Source organism: Astatotilapia calliptera, chromosome 8, assembly GCF_900246225.1.
Source record: "Astatotilapia calliptera chromosome 8, fAstCal1.2, whole genome shotgun sequence".
NCBI classification, from domain to species: Eukaryota; Metazoa; Chordata; class Actinopteri; order Cichliformes; family Cichlidae; genus Astatotilapia; species Astatotilapia calliptera.
The window spans coordinates 15830017-15836404 of NC_039309.1; the positions used below are offsets into that span (position 1 = coordinate 15830017).

Consider the following 6388-nt stretch of genomic DNA (forward strand, 5'->3'; position numbering starts at 1 on the left):
TGGCAGTATTGAGATGATGAGGAGTTTTATTGAAATACCAGCAGAATTTAATTGTGTGTACAAATCATAACAGAATCTATATTAAACATATTTAATTTCAAGCTCTGGACACGTAATACGTTGTTAGTTTAGCTGCTGCTACAGTTCTCCATAAGTCTTTCACAGAAATGTCTTCAGGCATAGGTTGTCCAAGAAGCCACAAATTGTACTTAAAATGTGTTTCACTGGGCTTTTTCTTTACTTCTTAAAAACTCTGGAAAAACTAATCTTTGGCATTTAACATCTGCTGTGGTCAAATGAGGTCTCTCACCTCAAACGACTCAGCCATAGATACTGTAACTATTTCTGCCCTTCTTCAATATCAGGCTTAAATTACAAATATCTCACAGCAGGAATGAAACCCATCAAGCCTGTAATCTGAAGCAGCAACGAATGATCATAGGACGTCTTCTGAAATGTACATTTCAGAAAATCCTGTGAAATGGGTTTAGGCCACAGAGATATTTTGCCTTCTGTGTGCAGAAGAGTGCACATATTGAATCAATATCTCCGCCTGAGAGCAGAAGGTCGCTCTTTGGTGCTGCAGCAGAAATAGAAGTGACCCTTGTTTCCTGTCGCTCTGTCCTCTGCCAGTCAGGTGAGTGACTCGCCGTCTGGGAGAAAGTTGCAAATAAATGTGCATCATTGACAGAACTGTAAATGCGTCGGATCAGAAATTTAATCCCGTCGCAGAGTTTCTCTGCTGGGTCATGCAGGTACTCCGAAGCTCTGCCAGACACCCAGTCACCTCACAGCCACTTTCCTGTTTGCCAGAGATCAGTTGCATGAGCCAACTGTGCCCTGCTTGTGCACCCCTGGTGCAATTTGCACCAATAAGCTTTTTTTAGTCTGTAGTGTTTGAAGTAAGATAAAAAAAAGAAGAAGAAGAAGAAGAAGAAGAAGAAGAAATAAAGTTGGACTAGTATTGATCCAACCTATCTGGCCCTGCGTCTTACTACTGCAGTGAAACAGTTTGGTGGAAATGTAATACAATTTTTTTTTCACTATGAACAAAAGTTTAGTGAAATTTTCTATCTCTAGCTTTTTAAAAGTGCAATTTTATTCATTTTTTCATTATTTTATTTTCTGTAGTCATGTGTCTGTGATTACACTTACTTCCATTATCCACGATTAATGAGTAATTTACTAACAGCTGATGAACATTTTTCTGTTACTTACAAATAAATGCAGGACTTTTAGTGGTAAAGCACCATTTTACACGACCATTTATACTCTTAACAATCTGAATTCCTTTTGGTGATAATGTAGTTATGTCGTCCAGCTGATCTGAGGTTTTTTCTGTCTTTCTCTCCAACTTCCACTCTCTCTCTCTCCTCTTCTCTATCGCCGAGGCGGAAGTCATTGTGGGTTCACGCCGTCGGTGAGCCTAATCAGGGCGGTCAGCATTTAAGCCAGGAGGTGACTGCTGTTCTTCGCTGGATTGTTGTCTGCCAGGCGTTAGTGAATGTCAAGTCTACAGCTAAGCTAAGCTCAAGTGTTTAAAAGTGAACTGTGTAACTAATCCTCGTCTCCCCGTCTACAGACCTCCTGGATTCCCTCCCCGTGCGATTCTTTGTGTCAAGTGTGGAAGAGTGAACCTGTGGCTGTGAGTGTGGAGAGTTGGAGAATGCGTGACTACCCCCGTGGATTTCCCTGGAGCCCCGTCCCTCACCTAATTGTATATAGCACTGCCCTGCACTTCCCATAAATACACAATGTGGATTCTGCAAATAAATTATTGTGTACAGCTGATTCTGGAGTCCTGCGCTTGAGCCCTCACCATCGAACTGTAACAAGTTAGCTTTTTTGTCCAGCATTCATCTATAAAGACAATAAGAAAAAACCAAATAGATGTGATATGCTTGGGAAACTGTTTTCTAACTGAAGCTGGTTGCATGCTGGCTGAATATCTTTTCTTGTAACGTTAAACTTTAAGTGAAAATTAAACTGCACGATCCCCACCTTAATTGTTAATATTCTCCATAGATACTAAAGACCCGGTGTAGGAATGAATGCATGCAGTCGATCTGTTAAAATAAGGAGTTATATTAACCCAGAGCCTTGTGCTGCATTAGCTGTACGAGAATGTAAAATGTAAAGGCAGAAGAAACCATTTCTTCTAATGGCTCATCTGTAGTCTTGATGATTTTTTTTTTTTTTTTGGCATCTATAGCAAATCAATCAATCACCTCTTTAAAATGATTTCAAGGAACACGGGATAAATACTGAACACATGGAATCTAAATGTAAACATATTCACACCAATTACTGCGCACGGAGTGTTAAACTGGGGCGACTTCATTTGCTGATTGGAAAATTGCACGTACGGTTAAGTGGAGACTCAAAAGTCTCCTGTGTACTCCTCCCCAACCCCCTTGGCTAGCCTGGATGTGACCCAGTGCTCAATATAACATCAAAACAATAGGTTTTACTGTAACTACTCATCTGTGTCTCTCACTGGCTAGTAAAAGTCACACCATGAAGAAACATATATTCTAGCAGGGACACAAAGCAGAGAAGCGAGATCTAACTTGGGGTTTACTGTAGGAAAAGGATCATCCCCATGCAGTAAATCATTCAGATCTTGTGCAGACTTGACCAGAACTCTGAAAAATAAAAATATTAGATGAAGACACCAGCTACATTTTAGCTTTGCAAAGTAAAAGACAGTGTAAGGTTGACAGATCACTGTCAAGAGATCATGTTATAGCTGGTGACTGCCACTGATACCAGCACCTGGGATCTGGGATTCAAAATGACAACGGACATAATCGGGAAAAGATTTTTCTTTGCAATCACTGCTCATTGTTGTTAATGATGAGTGCGCTTTATTATTTTCATAAACAAAGAAACCACAAAAAGAAAAAAAAGTGTGAAAATGATTTTTGTTTTTTCAGAATAAGACCTGACCACAAGGCTGGTGAATAAATATAATGGTACAATATAAATTAGAATTGAATTATATAATAAACATGTGATGACTAAAGACCTATTTTTAAAGCTGTTCCTACTGTTTTCTATAGGAGTGCTTGTCTTCATTTCAATAAGGAGGGATCATTTATGATGGAACTGAAAATAATTTATTAATATACAGAATTCAGTTTGAGGTATTTGGTGGTTAGACTCCGATGGCGCGTCACTGAACGAAATCCCAGCAGTTATAGGGATTATGGTAGGACCCCCTGGAGTCTAGATGCTGGTGGTGGAGATGAAGATGAAGGCTTGAATGGAGCCTGAAAGATGAGCGAGAGGTGATGATGGGGAGGAGGTGGGTTGCATGAAGGCATCTGCAAGGGACAATGACTAATGTCCAGTGAGATTTAAAGTACACAGAATCACAGCTGATTGGCCCGAAGAAGGCTGGCAAAAAGCTGATTGGACGAGACTAGTGATGTCACAATCAGCTTTACATCGTGGGAAAGCGGAAGTGATGTCAAGCTTAGAATGGGCAGCAACACCTGGGAAGCAGACAGATGTGTGACTATGGCATCAAATCAAATACACATGCCTGAAAAAGCACAAAAATAAAAATGTGAACTCTATATCTTTGGTTAGTTGTGCTCAGACACACTGACCTTCCCAGCCGATCTCACCGTCACCATCCAAGTCTCCCTCCAGGAGGAAAGCTCTGGTGTCTGCTGGGGTCAGAGGTCTTGCTCCTTCACAGAGTTCTCCAAGAAGAGCCTGACCGAGAGCAGTGAAGTGACAAGTGAACAAGAAACACAGAAACGAACAACACACTAAAATTGTCTTGGCAAAAGGTGATTTTATATATCAGATCAGAATGCTTTCTGTGCATGTGACTCAACTGTAACTCACCCTGTTCTATGTAGCCACTTCTGTCCTGGTCCAAAAAGCTTAAAGACACACTCAAGCTCTCTTTTATAACTGTTTTGATAAAATTCTTTACACCAAAGGAATCTGATCAGATCAACTCAGATGAAATGATGATACCCACCAGGTGACAGAAGGCCTTTTTGTCCTATGGCAAACAGGAAGTATTCACACCCTACACTACTATTTACTCAAGTTCACAAGTGCTCATTGGAGAAGTGATGTCTGGTGCAAAATTTGAACACTGATGGTCGAAAAGAAACAGCTGGTGACAGTGAACAAGCTTCAACCCACCCTAAATGTCAGAAACCATCAATTTCTGTCTGTCCACTGTCACCTGCAGCTGACCCCATCAGCCATCACTGTGTGCCATCATACAGCTGTGTTTTCTTTCTCCAGGGGTCACTGTGGAAAAAAGAAAGACTTAAACAGACCCCAAGCAGGTAGAGACTCTGTGTAAACAAAACAGCAGTCAGTGAGGTTATATTCGGTGCATCTGGAGGGAATCTGGCCGGCCTGCATTTCCTCTTCACTCGTGTTTCCAGCCACAGCCAAAGTTGCTGCCTGCTTGTGGTTGTCCCTGGCAGGGCTTCCGCATGCTGTAAACATCCTGTTATTATGGAGTCTGTCACTTTCAGGCTCTGCTCCATGGAGCTGTCTCCGCTCACAGCCACACTGTTTCCAGCAATACTACATTTAGCATTTAGAAAATGAGGAACATACAATAGACATTCACACTAGACTTACATTATATAAATGCATTTAGTTTTGTATGGATCGCTGTGCCTTTTCTCACAAGCTTGGAAAAGTATGCCCCAAAAAGTGGGACATAGTTGGATGATTGAGCATACATTGGAGAAGTATGATATGTGTTTCAGAAATACTAGCATATATACTGACACGTCGCACGAACGTTTTCTTACTGTGTTCAGAGAATAAAGAGAAGCGCACGTCTTAAAGTAAGATTTTTTCCCCCCTCTATTATATTCACACAGTATTACTCTGGCAAAACACTGCAAACTACAAACATTTGCCCAGGCAGCTCACACTCTCTGCAGTATTTGCTTTTAAGGGAATAGTAATGCATTTTGTATGCATAATAATTTTGTTTTCTTTGTTTTAAACTGACTATAAGAAGTTTGCAGTACAGGCTTTTGTTATTTGCCCTGTTTAAAAAATAATAATTTTAATTTAATTCTTTAATATACTTTAATACACATGAGATAATTTTGAGTACTATTATTTTTTAGATACGATGCATTAAAGGTGTAATTGTATTAATATGCACATTGCAACATAGTTATAGCTGTTACGAATACTTAAAAATAGGTACACTAGGTTTTTACAAAGAAATAAAAAATAATTATACTGTAAGCATTTTTAAAAACGGCTTAATTTCCTGGTAATTGGTAAAAGCATCTTAATTTTCTCTGCATGTGACGCATTATGAAGTGTCTTAACCTTGCCTAACTTCCAGGTATTATACAAGAAAGCAGAAGCAAATGATATGTAACTTATTTGTGTATAAGCAATTTTTATAAGTAAATTAAGTAATCTTAAGAAAAGATGAATTAAATAATACACTATTCATCGTGTGCATCCGCAGAATAAATATTAAATAACAATGTAAAACATTATGATATAAAAAGGCAGGTTGCTCCATAACACATCCTGAAAAGTACAGTGTACTTACAATATAAGATCATTGTTCTTCGGCTAAATTACACTCTACTTGAAATTAATTACACTGTACTTTAAACTTCTTTCCAAATAGTTTCTTTAAGGCAGATGTGAAATCGTAAAGTAAGGTCAGAGGTAAATTGTGACAACGTGATTTTTATGCAAACAAAGGAAGTAGAATTTTATGCATAGTTTTCAAAATAAAATGCTTTTAAAAAAAGTTTGACCTTATTCGACCTTGAAGAGATCAGAGGTCCAAAGTAATGTAATATTTAGAATCCCATAATATTATTTTCTATATGTCTATATTTGTCAGCACAAACAATGGCTATAATTTTACCTTTGAATAAACACTCTGTATGGCATTACTATCACTTTGACTTTCAGCTCAAATGTGTCATGATATTTAAATCTTTATATGATACTTTCTATATGCTGACAATGCACACTACACTTACAAGAATCATAGTTTCTAAGTTATAAGGCTTTCTGTCAATTTGACCCACCATAATTTGACCTCGAAGACTTTGGTGGATGTAAGGCAAATGTTATTGGACTGCTAAGCTGTTACTATGTGTTACAGACAGATTGACGCACACACAGACTCGTAAACATTACCAAAAACATGGCAGAGGTAATAACTGCAGTAATGTGGTACGTTTGTGCTTCTAAATATGTATTTTTTTTTTCTTTTCAGGCTGCAGATTTCACTTATATTTGTGGATGCAGAGATGAAGCAGAGTCACTGACGGAGGTGTTTCTGTGCCCACTCTAGGATTTCTTTATTGTTCTTAATTATTTCCAGCTAAATGTTTTCTTTTTCCCTTTATCACTT

At 38.6% G+C, this 6388-nt stretch overlaps 1 long non-coding RNA gene across 2 annotated transcripts; it reads left to right on the top strand.

The window, feature by feature from the left end:
* Positions 1–432: 432 nt before the first annotated feature.
* Positions 433–1791, top strand: LOC113027899 (uncharacterized). Of its 2 annotated transcripts, none has more exons than XR_003273164.1 (3): positions 433–1023; positions 1392–1496; positions 1583–1791. It is a non-coding gene; the product is annotated as an uncharacterized LOC113027899 (long non-coding RNA). The 2 variants fall into 2 exon arrangements; XR_003273165.1 differs by having other exon boundaries at positions 433–637.
* Positions 1792–6388: the final 4597 nt, after the last annotated feature.